This window comes from Myodes glareolus, chromosome 11 (genome assembly GCF_982192425.1).
Source record: "Myodes glareolus chromosome 11, mMyoGla1.1, whole genome shotgun sequence".
Lineage (NCBI taxonomy): Eukaryota > Metazoa > Chordata > Mammalia > Rodentia > Cricetidae > Myodes > Myodes glareolus.
Window position 1 is genome coordinate 88,763,108 of NC_142036.1, and position 21,010 is coordinate 88,784,117.

The 21,010-nt window shown below is 42.1% G+C and overlaps 2 long non-coding RNA genes across 3 annotated transcripts; both read left to right on the forward strand.

The window, feature by feature from the left end:
* The first annotated feature begins 1,045 nt into the window (after nt 1-1,045).
* Nucleotides 1,046-15,347, forward strand: LOC125387857 (uncharacterized). Of its 2 annotated transcripts, XR_015739267.1 has the most exons (4): nt 1,046-1,111; nt 6,610-6,645; nt 11,037-11,240; nt 13,038-15,347. It is a non-coding gene; the product is annotated as an uncharacterized LOC125387857 (long non-coding RNA). The 2 variants fall into 2 exon arrangements; XR_015004490.2 differs by lacking the exon at nt 13,038-15,347 and having other exon boundaries at nt 11,037-12,583.
* Nucleotides 15,348-17,256: 1,909 nt separating this feature from the next.
* LOC148120555 (uncharacterized) lies at nt 17,257-20,636 on the forward strand. Its single transcript, XR_015739268.1, has 2 exons — nt 17,257-17,996; nt 18,955-20,636. It is a non-coding gene; the product is annotated as an uncharacterized LOC148120555 (long non-coding RNA).
* The last annotated feature ends 374 nt before the right edge of the window (nt 20,637-21,010 follow it).

The following is a 21,010-nucleotide window of genomic DNA, read 5'->3' on the forward strand; positions in this document are numbered from 1 at the left end:
AGCTTTATAACCTATAGAGATCTCTGTGTGATTGATTTTCTGGGGCTTGCTGGTTATGGGGTACCCGGGCAGGACAGAAACCCCAACAAACCGGCCCCTCATGTTACACAGAAACTTAAGAAGAAAGTTAGTGTGGCCATTTTAAAATCTGAAAAAAATAAGACTTTAAACCAAAACTGATCAGAAGAGATAGGGAAGGACACTACATACTCAGCAAAGGAAAAATACACCAAGAGGATATTGCAATTCTTTACATCTATGCCCCAAACACAAAGCACCCACATTTTCAAATGAAATACTTTTATAGCTTAAATCACATATTGAACTTCACACACTGATAGTAAGTGACTTTGATACCACAGTCTCACCAAAAGACAGGTGTTCCAGACAAAAAGAAACACTGGAGCTAACTGATAACATAAACCAAATGGACCTAATAGATATTTACAGATTACTTCACCCAAACACAAAGGAATATACGCTACTTCTCAGCACCTCATAGAAGTTGTTCCAAAATTGACCACGTACTCAGACACAAAGCAAATCTCAATGAGATACAAGAAAATTTGAAATAACACCCTAAATCCTATCTGACCAACATAAATCAAAGGTGGATATAAACAACAGAAAGTTTACAAAGTCATGGAACCTGAACAACTCACTACTGAATGAAAAACACTCCAAGACAGAAATAAAGAACTTAAAGACTTTCTGGAATTGAGTGAAAATGAATATGCAACATACCCAAACTTATGGGCCATGAAGGTGGTTCTAGCAGGCAAGTTCATAGCACTAAGTGTCTACATGAAAAAAGGTGAGTGATCTCACACTAGTAACTTAACAGCATACCTGAAAAACTTAGAACAAAAAGAAGAAAGCACACTCAAAAGGAGTAGATGGCAAGAAACTATCAAACTCAGGGCTTAAATCTGATGGAGGAAGGTCATCTGTCTATTGTGTTACTTTCATTGGTTAATAAAGAAACTGCCTTGGCTTGATAGGTCAGAATTTAGATAGGCAGAGTAAACAGAACAGAATTCTGGGAAGAAGGGAAGTGAGTCAGACGCCATGACTCTCCTCTCTGAGACAGCCACAGGTTAGAATCCTCCCGGTAAGCCACCACTCGTGGTGCTACACAGATCATTAGAAATGGGTTAATCAAGATATGAGAGTTAGCCAATAAGAGGCTAAAACTAATGGGCCAAGCAGTGTTTAAAAGAATACAGTTTCCATGTAATTATTTCGGATGTAAGCTAGCTGGGATCCGGGCTGCGGGAATGCAGCCCGCCGCTCCTTCTACAGAAATCAATTAAATAGAAACAAAAAAAATACAATGAATCAATTAAATAGTTGATTCTTTGAGAAAATCAATAAGATTGACAAACCCTTTTCTAAATTAACTAGAAGTCAGAGAGAGAGAGAGAGAGAGAGAGAGAGGGGATCCATATTAACAAAATGTTTGCTTTTCCATATGAAGTTGAGTATTGTTCTTTCAAGGTTTGTGAAGAATTATTTTGGAATTTTGATGGGGATTTCATTGAATCTGTAGATTGTTTTTTGGTAAGATTGCCATTTTTACTATGTTGATCCTACCTATCTAAGAACATGGGCGATCTTTCCATTTCCTGATATCTTCTTCAATGTTTTTTATCAAGGACTTAAAGTTCTTGTCATACAGGTCTTTCACTTGTTTGACTAGAGTTACCCCAAGATATTTTATGTGGAACAATTTGAGGATAATTGGTATTATCTTTGAAATTCTGGTAGAATTCTGTGCTGAAACCATCTGGCTCTGGGCTTTTTTTTTGGTTGGGAGACTTTTAATGATTGCTTGTATTTCCTTAGGAGTTATAGGTCTATATAAATTATTTTTCTGGTCTTGATTTAATTTTGGTATGTGGTACCTATATAGAAAATTTTCCATTTATTTTAAATTTTCTAATTTTATGGATTACAGATTTTTAAAGTATGGCCTGATGATTTCTGGGTTTCCTCAGTGTTTGTTTTTATATCCCTTTTCATTTATGATTTTGTTAATTTGGATATATATTTCTCTGCATTTTGGATAGTTTGGATAAAGGTTTGTCTATTTTGTTGATTTTTTTGAAAAACCAACTCTTTATTTCATTGAGTCTTTGTAGTCTTCTCTTTGCTTCTATTTTATTGATTTCAGCCCTCAATTTGATTATTTCCTCACTCCTCCTGGGTGAGGTTGCTTCTGTTTGTTTTAGAGCTTTCAGGTGTGCTGTTAAGTCATTGTGGGATTTCTCTAAACTCTTTGTATAGGCACTTAGTGCTATGAACTTTCCTCTTAGCACTGCTCTCACAGTATCCCATAGGGTTGTGTATGTTGTCCCTTCCAACTTCTTTATGCTGTTGGCTATGCTTGCATCTGTAGTTCCTGTTTGATTACCCAGATTTTCCATTTCCAAATTCCCTTGGTTTGTGTTTTCTTTGCTGCCTCTCTTTCAATTTTCAAGTCTTGAATGGTTTCTTCACCTCTTTGATTGTTTATTCTCAGTTTTCTTGGCATTCTTTAAGGGATTTATTAATTTCTTCCAATTTTTTGTTTGCCTTTTCCTCCATTTCTTTAAGGGAATTTTTCATTTCCTCTTTCAGGGCCCCTCTCATCTTCATAAAGTTATTTTTAAGATTGTTTTCTTCTGTGTTGGGATGTGCAGGTCTTATAGTTGTAGAACCACCAGGTTCCAGTGGTGTCAGTTTGCTCCTCATGTTGAATGTTCTTTCTCTGTTGTTCACCCAACTCTTTCTGGTGCGGGTTGTGCCTGTGATTCTGGGGGCTGCTCTTCATTCAGTCAGTTAGGCAGTGTCTGTGCCTCGAGGGACCACTGATGCTGTAGTGGATGGTTGGGTTTGTGGGATGGGGTGGGACTTGTAAATTTCAGTGTCCAATGTGGGGGTGCTAGTGTGGTTGAACAGCAGGAGCCCTACCTGTTGGCATCTAGTAGGGCTGTAGTGGGTGGTGGAGGGGAACAGAATTCATCCTGGGTCCTACGACCTAAAGACAGGGCTGCCCAGCCAGGAGACCAGTCACTCACCTCTGCTTCCAGTCTGTGCAGGCAGTGTTTTCCAAATTAATAAAATTTGAGATGAAAATGGAGACATTACAATAAACATGGAGGAAATTTAAAGACTCATGAGAACAAACTAAAAAAATTATATTCCACTAAGTTGGAAAATCAAAAAGGAAATAAGCATACTTACGCACATGCATGCACACACACACACACACACACACACACATGCTTATCTGGTACATTACATTTATTGACTTGCATGGGTTGACTCAATCACTCAGTCTCTGGGGTGAAGTCAATTTAGTCATAGTGCATATATACTGTGGGAGGTAACCCAGTCCCAGAGGGACAAATGTCACATGCTTTCATTCGTATGTGTATTCTAATATTGAACCTTTAGATTTGTGTGTTTACATTGGAGTACCCACAGAATCCATGAAGCTGAAAAAGGACCAGTGGAGTGGGTGAAGAAAGATCTTAAGGCGAGCAGGGTAGTAGAACACACATGATAAGAAGGGGTAAATGATAAGAAGGAGAATGACGAGGAAGAAGGTATAGATGGGGGTTAGAGCAGGAGAAAATGTAGGCGGAAGGAGAACCAGCCCTAAGGACTTCTGGAAAAGCTATACAGAAACCCACTACTTTATAAGCTACACACATGCATGCACACACACACAAACACACACATATGTACATATGTGCTCATATGTATTATATTTATCTAAAAGAATGTAATTGGAGTTTCCCTACACAGGAGATAATACTCCTCCTTGAAGTCACAGGTTGCCAAATGAAAAGCCCAGTATCAGGTGTAGAGTACCTACCTCTCTGTAAGGGCTATGAGTTCTGTTCCAGCCCTACCCAGGGTCCCAAAGGTGAAATGCTTTTCAGGAGTGAAGGGTGTGTAAAGGATTTCTATAACTTCGCACAGACAGGCGAATGCTCTTTATTTCAAATGCTCTTTAGTGTTCTGTCTATACTACAATAATCCTGTTTTACTTCTAACTTTTCCATGCTTCTTCTAGTTTCTTCTTCTATTCTATAAACTCTTCTCCTACAGGAGGCTTGAAGAGATAAGGAGCTGAACCACTTACCATGGCAACACAAAGATCCATGGCCATAGGAGCAAATCCTCGACCAGACAAAGGGGAAGCACAGTGCCCAGTGACAGCTTTGAGACACGAATCCATTATAGTAGACTGGCAAGCAAAGAGTAGGCATGCTTCAAGGTTAATGTGAGGTTAGGTTGGGACAGCTCTTTCCTACCAGCTGGCGGAGTGGACCCAGGACACTCTTGTTCTCTATCTCTCTGAGTGCTATGACGCAACAACTTTAGACATGTTGTAATTCTGGTCCTTGGGCATCTGTGAATGCTTCAAATGAGGTCCCTTTGCCTGGACACTAACATTGACCAACTGTCTGCCGAGGAAGAGAGCAGGCTTCTAAGTTTATACAAAGACCTGATTATTTTCTTGCCAGAATCGTGCACTGCTGGGGGACGTCATCCAAGATACCAATGCATAGGGAAAATTATACCCAGTAGATGGTTAACACACTGTAGTGCTGTGGAAAGAATCCCAAGCTGTCATCTGCAGGAAAGAGCTCTTCACCCAGGAAGTCTGCAATGGGGAGAGCTTAACAAATTCAGAGGGTCGGTGACAATATTCCTCATCGCCTCGCTAAATGAGGTGTGTCCTCCATGAGCTATGCATTTCTTTACAGTATAGAATCCTGTTATCTATAAATTGGACTAATGACTTATTTTTTCCTATTTGTATCATATATATTTATATTGTTATATTTGTCTTACAGTTCTAGCTAACACTTCAAGCACTATATCAAGTAATGGTGGAGAGAGTGGGAACTCTTTCCTTATATTTATTACCAGTTTCTTCAAGACTTTCATCATGAACTTTGTCATTTGCCTTTTGCTTCTGTTGATGTGATCATCCAATTTATGCCCTTAAATTTACTTATATGGTATATTACTTTTACTGATTTGCATATGTTGTCTCAATCTTACATTTCTGGGGTGAATGTCATAATGTATGATCTTCTGAGTTAGGTTCCTGAATTTCACTTGTAAGTATTCTCTTGAGAATTTTTGCTTCTGTGCTCATCAGGGAAATTGGACTGTAGTTACACTGTTGTTATTGCGTCTTTAGTCAGCTTTGTTGGCAAGGTGATATTAGCTCATAAAAAGATTTTGGCTGAAGAGATGGTTCAGTTATTAAGAGCTCTTTCTCCTCTTGAAGATGACCTGGGTTCTGTTCCCAGGACCCAAACATTGGTTCACAACCATCTTTAACTTTAGTTCTGGAGGATCCAATGCCTTCCTTTGAGGGCATGAACATCGTGTACATACAGACATGTAGGAAAAAAAGCACTCGTACACACAAAATAAGATAAATATATCCAAAACAACAATGAAAGAGTTTGGTAGTGTTCCTTCCTTTTCTATTTATAGAGCCGTTAGAGAGGAAATGGTACCATATCTTCCCTGAAAGATTGGTAGAATTCAACAATGTATCAATCTTGTCTTTGTTGAAAGATTTAGTTATTGCTTCAGTCTCATAGCTTATGATGAATCTGTTTAAATTATTTTATATCTGGATTTAATAGTATTAGGCCATATGAGTTTAATAATTTATCCACTAGGTTTTTCAGTTTTTTAGAATATAAGTTTTCAAAGAATTCCCTAATGTTTTGATTTTATGGGTGTTTTTATAGGAATTTCTTTTTCTAATTTAACTAATTTGGATCTTATTTCTTTCCCTTCTAATTTGGCTAGAAGCTTGACAAACCTTTTGATCTTTTCAAATCAACCCCTTATTGATTGATTCAGTGCATTGTTTTTCTAGTCTGTGTTTTACTAATTTCTTCCTAATATTTCTTGCAATTTATTGGATTTGGTGTCTTAAAAATGTTGCTTAAATAAAGGAATATATAAAGTTAAACAACTGACAGGGATCCTATTATAGATTTTTTAAAAGAAAATCAATGGTTTCATTTTAGGTATTTATGTTGGTTGACTTCTGTGCTTCTCTTTTGGGTATGCCCCAAAATGTTTTCATCAGCTATGCCATGGAGCATTGCTGACAAGATACTCATAGCCACAATTACGGTTGGCTTCAGAAGGTTGTTCTCAGAAGATCATGTTCAACACGTCAAGGGTACTGATTTAGAAACACAGAAGAGGAGAGATTCCTTTTTTTTTTATTTAGAGGAACTTCTGCTGGGAAGAGCACTCTACTGAAGCATGAACATTACCAGACTTTTTACAGTAAATTCTTCTTAGGAATGGGCAAGAAGTGGCCGAATCCTCCATGAGAGCCTGAAACTGTCACTACTTCCATTATCTCTACAGAGGAAACTGTAGTTTTGAACTCAAATCTAATCCCAAATCCTGTGTTTTTTAAAGACTAGGTCCCCAGAGTGGTGGTATTGGGGATGGGAGGGTACATAAGAGGTAGAGTCTAGGGAGAGGCTGTTAGATCTTGGCTTTTGCTTCCTGTCTATGTGAATTGTTCTGTTATATCATGTTTTGTACATGTGTGTTGCCTTGCCATAGGTCCAAAGCTAGAGAGCCAACGGCCATACATGGAAGGTAAGTGTATGAATCAAAATTAGCACTTTTGTTTTGTAAGTTAATTCCTAAGGTATTTCATTATAGCAATGGAAAACTAGTATATAGATAATAATCTCTGCAAAATTTAAATTCATATATTAAGTCATGGGTTCACAATAATTAATAATAAAATAGAATAATTTTATGAAAATATACACAGATATAGCCCTTCTCCCAAATATCTTATTATACAAAAGTTGGCTCGTGCTTATGACAAATGATTCAATGCTTGTGTGAAGAAATGAAGTCAGATAAATGACATAGAATTGACAACTCCATAATGGTTACCAGAACACAAGCTCTGTAATCTGCTGGCATATGGGACAGTTACTAAGTGACTTGCAGGCAGGTGGTGTCTCAGTATGGACACACTGAACAAGGATGATTCATATTCTAGCTGGCCCAGAGCCAGATGGTGTGGCATTTCATCATGCTATCCAGAAGAGTGTGCAATTTTAAAATTCATAAATTCGGAGAAGTTTATGGATTCATTAAGTTTACAAGTGAAATAGTTTACAAGTGAAATTTCCCGTTTAGAATTTTTGGATCACAGTTGACTTCATGGGTAATTGAAACCATAGAAAGCAAAGCCATGAATGGCGGTTGGGGTTGTTACTATATTCCTAGTAGAGATGCACATAGAATAGGGGCCTGGCAAATTTTTTTTGAATGAATGAAAGAGAACTGTCCCACGGTTAACATGGTGAGGATTAGAAAGCCTTTGGCTCTTTATCCAACACTTGCCTTCAAATTGCTGTATGTATATTTCACAAGGTAAAATCGTCCTGCTACAAGGAATTTTCAAAGCTGGCCTCTGATACAGAGGTAGCGTCCGTGCCATTGGGAATACAAAAGTTTGTTGAAATATTTTGGAGATCCTAAGAGGATTAATTTATTACAAAAGCAATACACATTTGCTATGCACTGAGAAATAATGAGACCATATAAAGTATGGGGCAGAAGGTTGTGTTGGCAACATCGGCTTTTGAAATTATTGTGACAGAAATACACACTTGGAAGAATTCAGGTGCTATGGTACTCTGTCAGTGGGTGAAAGGCTCCTTTCCCTTGCTCCCTTGAGAAATTGCTGTTACTGGCTGGGAAAGGATTTTAGGCTTTACATTAGAATGAGTGTTCACTAAATGCACTGTTTTAATGGCTGGTTACTGACCTGGTGTAGAAATAGACCATGCTTCACTTAAGCTATCCTTATTCATTGACGTTTGAATAGTTTTCTCTATTATTAACTATGTTCTGATGTAATATTCTTTTATATGTACTTTTTACGGGTTTCCATGTACTTCTGTGGCTAAATATTAGAAGTAGAAACGTTAGTTTATTTAGAACAAAAGTAATCACTTAAAGCCGCAGTTCTCAACTTGTGGGGCATGACCTTTGGGTTGACTAACTCTTCACCAGGGTCACCCAAGACCATCAAAACCCACAGATATTTACATCATGACTCACAACAGTAGCAAACTACAGTTATAAAGTAGCAATGGAAGTAATGTTATGGTTGGGGGTCGGGCGTTCGGAGTGTGAGGACCACTGTGAAATTAAAGGATTGGAGCGTTAGGAAGGCTGAGAACCACGGACTTCAAGCAAAATGCCGAGCCCTCAAGTTCTGGCCATTTTCAGAAAATTTCCCTGTTATTTTTAGTGGCTGCAGCAAAGAATGAAACTGAACTGTTCACACAATTCACTGTGTTCTGAAGGGCAGATGCTTGAGTAGAACCAGCAGAATAAGCACTGGAGAGAAGCTGAGGTCAGTCAGCTCAGGGGAGAGTGGACTGTGATAGGAAGTGGACCTGGGCACTTCCCTAAGGGTGGGAGAATTTGGCTAAATCCCAGTCTAATACACATGCTGTTCAAAGACCAGGATCACCAGGCTTTCTTACATGTGTAGGCATTCTTGAAAGTGTAGAAGGACAAGAGCAAAGATGGAAGTTTTATTAGAGAGAGAGGAAGCGAGAGAGACAGGGGGACCCTGCACAAATATAATGCTATTTGCTTCTTGGATAAGATAATATTTAAAACGGAAGTATTGTCATGCCCACTTAACAGATGAGGAACCAGAAGAGAAAAGTGATTGGTGTGATCACACAGCTAGAAATGAGGAATCTAGGCTTAAGCCCACACTAGGCACATGGATGGCACAGATAGCTCTGAATAGGCTCCTGAGATCTTTAGATTAGGAGATGACATTAGGATGTGGATGTTGACAGGGTGAGGGCTTTTGGGTATGTCACAGCTGTCTGGTTGGAGCTGTAACTCCAAAATTCGCCTCCCAGAAGAACAGGTATCGGGGTCTTACCCACCAGATCATGGGCATCTAGAAAGGTACTGGCCAGGAGCCAAGAACTTCACAGGTAGCAGAGCTTTTGGTGTGGGGGTTTGCCCTTTTAGCTGATCTGACCTCATTTCTCCTGTTCAAAACCTAAAAGACATACCCATTAAGGGCTTACGATCAGATCAGCACTCTCTGGGGGCCTTATAGGGCATTTGCTATGCATGTGGTCACAGGATGACCCATTGCCTTTAGTATATTTCAGCCATATTGTAAATTTCCTCAAAGTCATAGCTATGACATATCGCTCTGCGATACTTTACTGGATGCGTGCCATTCCAAGAGAAGCAGTTCCTAATGAAGAGATGATGGCATCACGATAACCTTCTGCAACGAGAGAACATCTCTCTTCCATTCCTTCTGCCATGAGGACACCTGTGTTGGGATCAGAAGAATGGATTAAATGTCCATTCTAAAGGCAAACCCAGAGTTGGAACACAGTCAGCACTGCCCCATTGCCACTTTGCTGATCTTTAGAAGAACGATACTAATATGCAGTCTTTTAACTTGACCATTTATTCATTAACATCACACAGATTTATTGGTAAGGGCTAGGTTCTCTGCTAAGTGCTGCAGACAGAGGAATGTTCCCAGCTTTAAACACACAGAAATCACATCAAGGCTGTGAATTCAGCCAGTGAGACGACTTGCAATCTAGAGTACCAAGCAATGCTTCTGGTTTGTAGCCACCAAGTACTACAGCTGAAAAGACAAGCATTTGCACGGCTGTAGAAAGTCCCTAGGTTCAATCCAAGTCATGAACTCACAGTCTGGTTGCTTAAAATTGTCATTCCCCTCCTTTATGGCCTTCAGGAAAAGAAGTCATTGCTTCCGATGTCCTCATCATTCCATTGTGGAGGCATAAATTCCGAAAACATGTTTTCAGTATGGATACCTTATACCCAATGTCCACAGGAAAACACTTGACTCTCAGCTTCACCTATCAACTTCCTTTTGCTTGCCAAATGTGCCAAACCCCTCATGGAATTTGTGGTTGTCTTCAATAACTAAGAGAGATACGCAGTCTCAAATGTCTAGTTGGCCCTAGACCTCAGCAGAACACTAGGGGAGCCTGGAAACTGGGGACCATAGACAAACAGGCTGCTTCTAACATTAACACAGGTAGAACTCACTCCTGTAGACCCCAGCTATCACCATCATAGCTACAGATCCTAAATCTATCTCCCTGTTTCTTCACACGATACAAACTTGGCATCTCAGGCTGGAGCTGCCAACTGGCCAAAACCAGGTCTTGTAGTCAAGTCTTAGGTTACAGGGAGAGAAAAAAGAACACATGAACCAGCTCTCATCAGGACACACACAGTGTCTTCAGCACAAGCTCCCCAGTATAGTGCCCAAATAACTAATGTCCTTTAGGCATTATCTGTGTTCATCTCAGAAAGGCAGCTTAGGTGACACAGTCTAAGGATGTGAAGGGTGGTGACTGATGAAAATCTCTGTAGAACCCAGTGAGGTAGAGTTTAATGATTTACTGGATATAAGTAGAGTCGGAGGGGGCAGGGAGAGGAACCGAAATGAGAGCAGGGAAAAAGGAGAAGGAGATGGGCATTAAACATTAGGCAGGCAGTCTGGAGGAAGAGGCTCTGGCATAGCTTGAAGGAACAGTGAAGATGCTTTTGACTCAGGAAGTGGGACTTACCCAACTTGTACTTCAGTTCCTTCTTTTGTAGGATGGGGGAGTAATACTATTTGTCTCAAAAAGTCAGGTGGAGAGCGTGTAAGGCTGGAACATGGGCACGAAGCCAGGCATTGCAATGGGCTTCATGGTTGCTACCATTACTTGAGGTGCTCTACAAATCTCTTCAAGTTTATTACTCAAGGATCCATAACTGATAACTATAAATCAGCTGGAATACAGTTACAGTCACTCATAACAGCTGGGACAGTGAGGTCGTTAGCTAAAAACAATGTTCTGGGCACACTGTTTAGAAATCAAGAAAATGACTTTTATTTTTACAGAGACCAAGGCGATGTTTTCACCGTGTTCTGTTTTTACTTTCAGAAACTGCCAAATCATAAGTCACTTCTACAAATCACGGTGACACAGCGTTATGAAGCTCCCATACTCTCACTAGGGTGTCAACCCGGAGTCTTACGTAATGAGGACTTTGGCACCTCACCCAGGGGTTGGTTGCTTGCCAGTCCTCCATTCCCCAGAAAAAGGCATTAAGATTATTTGGACAATTGGGTGTGATCCAAGCTTAGGGTATGAGACAACATGCTGGCTCTGAAAGACCCTGGGAAATTCAATTTTACATGCACATGAACAAGTAAACGCTTCAAGATTGCTGCATTTCCAATTTCATCAGAACCTGCTTGAGGGCTACCCAAGTTCAGACTTGTCATGTATTCTGTGCAATCTACAGGGACTCTGAATCCTCTCGAGTTCCCTGAAGGGTCCTTGTTCTCTCGTCCTAAGGAATAGACTACCCCCAAAAGCCTTTCCTGATGCCCCCGAGGGAAACTGAATGTAGAACTTTCACCTATGAAAACCAGCTTGCATAGAGAGAAGGTTTAAGCTTCCTAAAGGGAAGAAGAACCTAGAGTCAAAAAGATCAAGATCAACTTTCCATCTGGAGAACCAATAGCCTTTGCGGCCAGCAACACAGAAAATAGCTAAGTATTTATTAAAATTCCAGCACAAACACTCCATTCATTTTTTATCCTGCTCGGTTGCACTGATCACAGGACTCTCATTCACAGAGTCTGGATGCTTCTATAGCATTTGGGGCCACTCTACCTTTATGAGTTCTCTAGCTCCAGGGAAGCTAAACTGAGACAGACGATCCCGACTGCTTGTGTGGAACCTAATATTGCTTAACTTTAATGTTAGGGAAATTAACATTCCAGGATAATGTTCTTTCTTATACCACACTGGAAAGGGTGACTGCTTTAATGACACACTGCTGAAAACAAACCTGTTTTATAAGCATTTGCTCTCCTAGTTCCATTGGAAGAGCCTTATTGAATAGATTTTGACTCTAGTGCTAAGGATGGTTGTTATTCATGTCAGGTGTTGTCCTTGGCATTTTCAGCACATCAGAATTTCAACAGCAACCTTTCCAAGCGCAAGTTATTGCTCCACAACAGGGATGAGGAAACCTGGGTCAGAGAGGTGACTTTGGCTCGGACAGGAGGGACAGGGTCCTGGTGGAGTGGGCTTGCTGTCTCAAGCACCAACTGTTTGTCACTTGCTGGCTTCAGGATGTCTTTCCCTACGCAAAGGAGAGTGCCCTGTACTGGGTTTTTTTTTCTTCTGATTTTGGTAATCCAGATAAAACCCAAGCCTTCATTATTAATTTTGCTCAACCTTTTGCCAAGCAGCAGGTGATTCTGAAGTGAAATTATGCTTTTATGTAAGGGTCAAAGTCTCACAGTTTAGGCCTGGCAAGATTGTTCAGTGGGTAAAGGTGCTCGTTGCACAACCCAGATAGTCTGAGTCCAGTCCTAGAACTCATGGAAGGAGAGCACTAAGTTCTAAATGCTGCCCCCCTCCATGTACACCAAAATTACAGATGATAAAAAATTAAAAAAAAACTCATGTTTTTATTTCTTTCCCTGTCTTGCTTTTGTACAACCAACAAGAATGTACCAAGTATGGATTCCCTTGCCATTTGCGAGAGATCTTATCAAATGTGATTTGAGAGCAGAGCCCAGTCAACTCAGGCCCAGTAGCAAGACACTCAGTAAAGTATCTGGTGATTTCCCCCAGGGAAATTTCCAGCAGTGACACAGCCTCCATCTTTACTTTTCTGCAGAAGAGGTAACTGATCAACGGAGCAGCCCTCACCCACTTCCCACCCCAGCCCCTCAAGAGGAGAACTTAGAAAGGGAGCAAGCATCTGCCATGTTGATTCCCAAGCTCCCTGCATCTGGATTGGGTCCCACATTTTCTTTTTATTTCATGCTTAGATCGTCAATTCATCTTATATTTTACCTTTTTTTCAAAATGTTTAAAAATTATTAATTGTTTAACACTATCTTTTCTCATTTTGTATACCAGCTGCAGCATTTTCAAAGTAGCAAATGGCCAGTGTTCTCCAGAGCGTGTGCTCTGCGGATGTCAGCGTCGGTCAACAACAGAAGGGTCCTGTGTGTAAGGAGCTTTGAGGAACTGCAGGTTCCTGCACAGCAGGCATCCCAGTACTTCTGTGGTCCTGATGCAGATCTCATTCTACCCGACGGGCACACTGGTTACGTTGTTGCTATCTCAGTAGATTCAACCATGTAGCTACTGTACAGGAACCTATGTTGTCAGAATCTGGGAAGTGCCACCTTAATCTTGCTTTATCAGCTCCACCTTGCCTTTGGTTGCCTCATTTTGGGCCTTTGACATTATCAGTCATTTTTATGTTCATCTCTCCTATGCTGTGAAGTCTCTGCTAGTATAGGGCATTGTCAAATCCCTGGTAGGTAGTCTTAGTATATTTGGGACATGGTGCCTTTTAGAATGTGGAGTCTAGCTTGGAAGGTAAGAACGACACACACCGATATAACTCCATTCCAGACAGCAAAAGAAAACATTTCTGATGTCTGGAAAAGAAAACTGAAATTAGATCTTGAGCACTGAAACTCAAACAAAAATCTTCTTTACATGAAGGTTGTCTTCTTTCTCCATTTCACCAAGGAGCCAAACTGGCACCGAGAGTGAAGGCGTCTTGTGGGTCAGGTTTCTGGGCAGAACTTCCGACTGCACAGCTGTCCATGACCTCTTTTGCCGCTCCGAGCCCATTGCCACATCACCTCGCTGTGGTTCCAGGAGTTCCTGAGGGCAGGCAGTGGAGGAGGAGCAGGGTGGACTCTTTCCAGATACTTAGGCTTTACAGACAAGCAGAGGACAGGCTGGTGGCACATCTACTCCATTGGCCTCCTGCCTAAGTTGGCCATGAGTTTTCTTGGCTCTTCCCAGAGTTTGTTTCTCGCTTCTGGCTATTGACAATGCAAATAAACAAAAGACCGGGCTGTTTTATTCAAAATAGCCTTAAGAGGAACCAAAATTAGCTACAAAGGCCAGAGTGAGAAGCTCTCTCATCCTTAAATAAACTTGTCGGTGCAGCCTGAGAGCCCGAGAAGAAGCTCAAATGGAGGACCTCTTCTAGCTTGGACCCCAGACTGGTTTCTTTATGGCCTTTAACAGAGTGGGTGAGGCTCTCCCACATTATGAAAGATATCTGGTTAGTCTTTGCAAAATAAATTACCTTCTTAGAAGCATTCAGGCTAGACTAAAGCCTAGCTAAGGTGACACATACAATTGGTCACATACTCATTAGTCTCCTCTTACCTGGAGAGGGTATATTTCAAAAACCCTAGTGTGTGCCTGAAATTATGGATAGTACCAAATTTCATATATATATATATATATATATATATATATATATATAGTACCACCAATATAAACACATAGCTGCAGTAAAGCTAATTTGCAAGTTTCACATAGGAGATTATCATATTAACTTAATGAAATAATAGTGCATTTATAAATACATCATATAAATAAACTGAAAGAAAAAACCATATGATCATTTCATTAAACACTGAAAAAGCATTTGACAAAATTCAACACCCCTTTATGATAAATGTCTTGGAGAGGTTAGGGATACAAGGATCATACTTAAGTATAATAAAAGCAATATACAGCAAGCCAACAGCTACTATCAAATTAAATGGAGAGAAACTCCAAAGCCATCCCACTAAAATCAGGAACAAGACAAGGCTGCCCACTCTCTCCATACCTCTTCAATATAGTGCTTGAAGTTCTAGCAATAGCAATAAGACAACATAAGGGGATCAAAGGGATTCGAATCAGAAAGGAAGAAGTCAAGTTTTCGTTATTTGCAGATGATATGATTGTATCCATCAGTGACTGGGGAAGCGCAGCTTGAGCTATCATGTACGGTTTACGCTTTATACACGTTCCTTCCAGAAACACATTCTAGAGACACGGCTACAAGCGAAGACTGCATTTTCTTTCTTCTTGGTCATAACCTTCTTTTTGCTGGCTTTTGTAGAAATTTCCAGATGAACAATCTGAGTATTCTAAGTTAACCCGAAAACAGATTAACTCTGAGAGCACATGTAAGGATCCGTTTGTGTCTGAATTCAGAAATGAATAGGCCCGGTATATTCTGTTGGTCGGTGTACCTCCCCCATGCTACTCCCCTACCTGGCCAAACAAACACACACAAAACCAGCAATCCAGTTCTAATCTAATCCAGTTCAGGATGCAGTTTTGGTCCATGAAGCAAGATGGGGGCATGGGAAAATTTCTCTTATTTTAAAGTAAATGTACAAAGAAAATATATCTTCATTCTTACCTTCTGCTGTTTGGTTCCTATGTGAGGGAGAGGGTGCCTGAACTGGCCTTGTCCCATAGCCACACTGATGAATATCGTGCATATCACCATAGAACCCTCATCTGGCGATGGATGGAGATAGAGACAGAGACCCACATTGGAACATTGGACTTAACTCCCTAGGTCCAAATGAGGAGCAGAAGGAGGGCGAACACAAGCAAGGAAGTCAGGACCACGCGGGGTCTGTCCAACCACTGAGACGGTGGGACTGATCTAATGGAAGCTCACCAGGGCCAGCTGGACTGGGAGTGATAGAGCATATGATCAAACAAGACCCTCTGAATGTGGCTATCAGTGAAGGCTGACCGAGAAGCTAAGGACAATGGCACTGGGTTTTGATTCTACTGCATGGACTGACCTTGTGGGAGCCTGGTTTGTTTGGATGCTCACCTTTATAGACCTGGATGGAGGCAGGAAGAACTTGGACTTCCCATGGGGCAGGGAACCCTGACTGTTCTTAGGACTAGAGAGGGAGGGAGAGGTGGGGAGGAGGAAGGAAAAGGGAGGCGGGGAGGAGGTGGAAATTTTTAATAAATAAAGAAAGAAAAAAGAAAAAAATCTCAAGGGAGTCAAGAGCAAAAGTGTCACTGTTAGTGCTGTGGGACAATGGTCTTACCCTGTAAAGATTTGTTTCTTGTACTTATTTAATAAAATGCTGATTGACCAGTAGCCAGGCAGGAAGTAGAGGCAGGGTAAAGAAAAGAGAATTCTGGGAAGAGGAAATCTCAGTCTGTAGTTGTCACCCAGACACAGAGGAAGAAAGATTTGACTGCCTCTCAGAAAAAGGTACCAAGCCAAGTTACTAACATAGGCAAGAATAATGGGCTTGTATAAGTTATAAGAGTTAATAAGAAGCTTGAGCTAATAGGTCAATCAGTTTATGATTAATGTAGGCCTCTGTGTGTTTCTTTTGGACTGAACGACTGTGGGACCAGGCAGGACAGAAACCTCTGTCAACAGTCAGGTATCATTAGGGCATAAGGAAACACAGAGTGTTTGGAAGCACCCGTGGAGAACATGAGTTGGTGAACCTTGGAAAAGATGCAATAGGATAAGGAAGGCCATGGTGGAACCTAGGTATGTCAGCCTAATATGAATACATCTTACCATATCTCACCCAACAGAGAGGAAAGGAAATCTTTGCAAAACATCTTCTCAAGGCAGAGAAAGCTGTCTTGCTCCAGCTGACGGATTCCAGGCACTTGTCACAAGCCGCAGACTTCTGGACATGCACCAGTAATCTGGTCTATGACCAGATGCATACTGTCATCAGCTCCTTTGACAAGCCCAAGAATGATGAAAAAAAGACAAAACAACAACAAAAACTCGCCACACTTAGAACTGATTGAATTTTAATTCATTTGTCACAAGGTAAATATGTTATAGGTATGTCTTGAATCAAAACATTAATTTCTTGGGATGAGAAAACATGCATTTTAAAATCTATGTATAACAACTTAATATACAGAAAAGGCTAAAATGGAAGATTAACCCATTATCACTCAGAAGTGCAATTGGATATACTCGGGACCCTTAGGTGATTTCTTTCAGAAAGTCACAGGCCGCCCTTGACACCAGGAGTTGGCCTGGAACTCACTGGTTCTGGTGTTCTGTTGAATGGGAACTGTTTCATATGCTACCATCAGACAAGGTCTGCTGTGACTATGATGCACCAGGACAGGAGCAAGACTGTTGGTGACCAGAGCCGAACACAAACTGTGAACATCATCTAAGCCACAAAACACCAAGCAGCCGGCTCTCCTAGCTACTCAGAACTGCTCGGCTTCTTCATGCATTGGAGCTTCAGTTGTCCCAGCGTGCCTGTCCTCTACATGATAGCTGCAGAGACTTGGGGTTAGTACCTTAGGGTTGCCTTTAGAAACTGTCTCAAGAGATACCAAAACAACAAAAAGTTATTTTTTCACAGTTCTATTAGCCAGAAATTTAGATGACAACGTCAGCAGGCCTGGGCCTTCCTTGATATGGATCTGGAAGGGTCTGTCCTCTGGGCTCTCTTCCTGATTCTAGGTCTTTGGCTGGTAAACAGCACTCCAGTCTTGGCCTCTGTCTTCTTCAGCTTTTCCTCTTCGTTTCCTGTCTTCTCTTATAAAAACTCTTGCCAAGGGATTTAGGCTCCACCCAACACGTTCGGGACCAACCCATCTCCCAAACCTTCCTTTACCCCTATCTACAGAGATGCTATCTTCAAGTAAAATCACATTCCCAGGCCCTGGGTATCTGGGCTTGGGCATATCTTTTGCATATCCATGCAATCCACTACAGATAACTATCTCAGAGTGATCCTAGTTCCCTGACAAAATGCAGTCGAAAACAAATCATATCCCTAAACTCTCTCCAGCGGAAACAAACCTCAGTCCTGTAAGTCTTCTGGAAGACCCGAGGAGGCCTTTATAAAGTGCATCCCACTCCTGTACCACGGAATGTGCCTGGCTTACAACACTGTGGGTGTCCTCTTTGGGACACTCCTTCACAGTTCACATTTGTGAGCACCTTAATGTGTTAGGTACCAGATGGATGCTCATGTACAGGAATTCACTGGATCTTGGTAGCAGTCCTGTGGGAAAATACAACTGGCCCCTAATCTACAGGTGAGAATATCGAACCTTAGCACCGTTAGTGTCTACTTTAGTCAGGGCTTTTCAGAAAAACAGAACCAACTCTGTGCCTGCATGTGTGTGTGTGTGAGGGTGAGAAGAGAGAGATGGGAATTGGTTCGTGTGATTACAGCATAGGTCTGAGCTTTCCAGGCTGAGCTGGAAGCTGGAGAGTCAGTGGCTGTAGTTGCAGTGTGGGTGTGAAGGTGACCAGTGGTGCAGTCTGAATCTAAAGGCCGACGACAGCCTTGCCTTGGCGAGAGCTAATGTTTCATCTGAAGGCTGACGTCCAGAAGGCAGTCAGTGTTCAGGGTTGAGCAGAGGAGAGCAGAGGCAAACTGAAAACTCTGAACATTCCAGTCAGGCTGTCGAAGGCTTGGATGAGGTTTACCCAGATTCAGGGAGCAACTGGTTCTCCTCTTTTGACCAATTTACTTGATTAGAAACCATTTTCAGGCAGCCAGAAGTCTGTGCTATGGCCTGCAATGGACAGCTTGCACCCATAGTCCCGGTGAGCTGAACAGTGAAAAATTACCTATCTCAGCATGTGCCCCAAGATCCCACAGCTGGTAATTGGTGAAGCCAGGATTCAGGCATTGTACTGGGTAACGTTCGTGCCTTTCCTCACGGTCACCCCACTACCACCACGCTCCCTGCCCAACTCTCATGTTACATATGAGCCTCAGCCAAAATGACTTCTGTATGGTTCTGATCTAGGGTCAGGATAACACGGTTTGGGTCTATTTACACGTATTTCACATTTTGGCGGCTGTATCATATGTGTTTTTTTTGTACCTCTCATTATATTGTAAGGAACTGAACCAAGGACTGTATCTTACCTATAATAACAGCTAATGCTAATACTTCTTGTAGACCATGAATCTGAGTTGTGCGTATCCACTGAGTTCAACAATACCATGAATCATTTGCTTCTTTTATCTCTGCTTTCCAGAAGCTGGCAGACTGAAATCTCATCTGTTTGCACAAAGTGGAGCCAGGATTTGAGCCCCGGCAATCTAGCTCCACAGCCTGACTTTTTAACCACCATGTTTTCGACACCCCTGAGATGTGCTCCTGTTCCTTCTCCACCACTGGCCTTCATTTTCAGAATCCATTTCAGAGGTGACGCGCAGGCTAAGGAGCTGTCTTTGAGACGTTGTTATCAAGGACCAAGAGCTCCGTGGGAGGTCAAATGGTTTAGGGGTTGACTAACTGGCAACGTAGCGAGGGCATGGAGTCCCTTCTGCAGGCTTCACTGGCCTTTATGAGCTGCCATGTGCTGTGGCCTCTCCTGCCGAGGTTCCTTGGTTCCTGCTCACCTCCGCTGCAGGAACACTTCCTTGGGAATCGGTGTGGAGAGTCCTGGGCCCTCCCTTCTCATACACACCCGGGCTGTCCTTATCTGCCTGACACCTGCAGCCAAGATTGGGCTTTGACAGAGCCCTGTCACCTCACTAAACACTGGCTGGCTGCTGTTCCCACTAGTCCTGTACAAACAGGTTCTTTGCATAAGGGCCACCAGCAGGCTTATCCATGGCCTGGGCACTGTGCCAACATGTGGGTTATCAGGTTGGCACACCTCGTCCTTTCTCTGGAGATACTGGGTCAGATGCTAACTTAGGGCTCCAGGGCCTCAGGACAGCAGGGCTTGTGCCCCATTCCCAGAATACTTTCCTCCATCTTCTCTAAATGAGCAGGCAATATTTAGATGTCCTTAAAGCAAGTTAACTCATCTTAGCTATCCAGCTAGTCAACAGGGAATAGGACTTCTAGTTTCCCGTGGGAGCCTCTTTGGTTGGTACCCCTAAAGTAGGCAGATTTTCTTCCACAACATTGGGTCATCATCTTCTTCAATAACTGCACTGTGAGCTCTTTTAGGGCTGAAGCAGGCTTTATAGTTAGTTCCTCATACCCGGTACAGTGTCTGGATGTAGGAACATTCAGAAGTTATTTTCCCACCAAGAAAGCTCGTAGGACTTCCTCTTGATCACATTACTTTGTTAAACAGGACAAATCTCTGCTAAGGCTAGAGGAGGCTTGCTGGCTTGTCCCAGCTCTGGAATAAACCAGCAAGGCAGCCTGCACTGCTCTCTGTCTGAAGGAAGGACAAGGCTGGATCAGAAAGGGTCTGTGGTGTCTTCCAGGGGACCCCCAGTTAGATGCCATTGAGAGAAGGGACATTGTGGGATGAGTCATCTGGATTGTAGGGCTAAGTGTGAAGACATAGAGAATCACATTGTCAGGGTCTGCCAGCTCCAGGGACTGAGAAGAAAGTGGGGGTTGGGGGGGGGAATGACGGTTTCCTAGAGCCTCCAGGAAGGTGGGGCTAGAACTGGTGGCCCTACCTTAAACCACAGCGTGTACTTTTGTACCAAGGCCCTGCTGCTCCTAGGATGCCAGCTGAGCGACCCTGAGAGCTCTCCAGACCTCTCCCTCAATTAAACCAGGCAATCCTACTAATGAAACACAGCACAGAAGGCCCCCTTCAGACTGCACATTCAGGAAGCATCCTTCTTGTGGGACTTTCATGGGAAAAAGAAACCCGTAACTCTTTGATCCCAATTGCCAACAAGGAATTTTTCTTAATATCTTTGAAATCTTGGAGAAACAACAAGAGGCACCTGAACCTTGAAACCCTGTCTTGTTTGATGTTATTATCCTCCAACAGGATAAATATTATCCTCTGGGCTAAACTTCTTTGTTCTGGGAAGATACTACACTTGATATTTGGCTCTTAAAGGAAAAAGCAAGTGCTCTCACAGGCAGAAATTCAAACCCTAGGGTCTTGTGGCATGCATGCTCACCAAACAGCTGGCTCTTCTCACGGGCAGTACTGCACATGCTTTCAAGAGGAAAGCGCTTCATCTCTAAGGAAAGTTTAGTCTGCAAAGTAGAAAACTGTGATTGTTTCTACCAGAGAGGAAACTGTGCTGGGCCGTGTCCCATGAGAGGAGAAAGTGGGGGGCACTTTGGAATATAGAGACAGGATTCCAGGCAAGGATGACAGG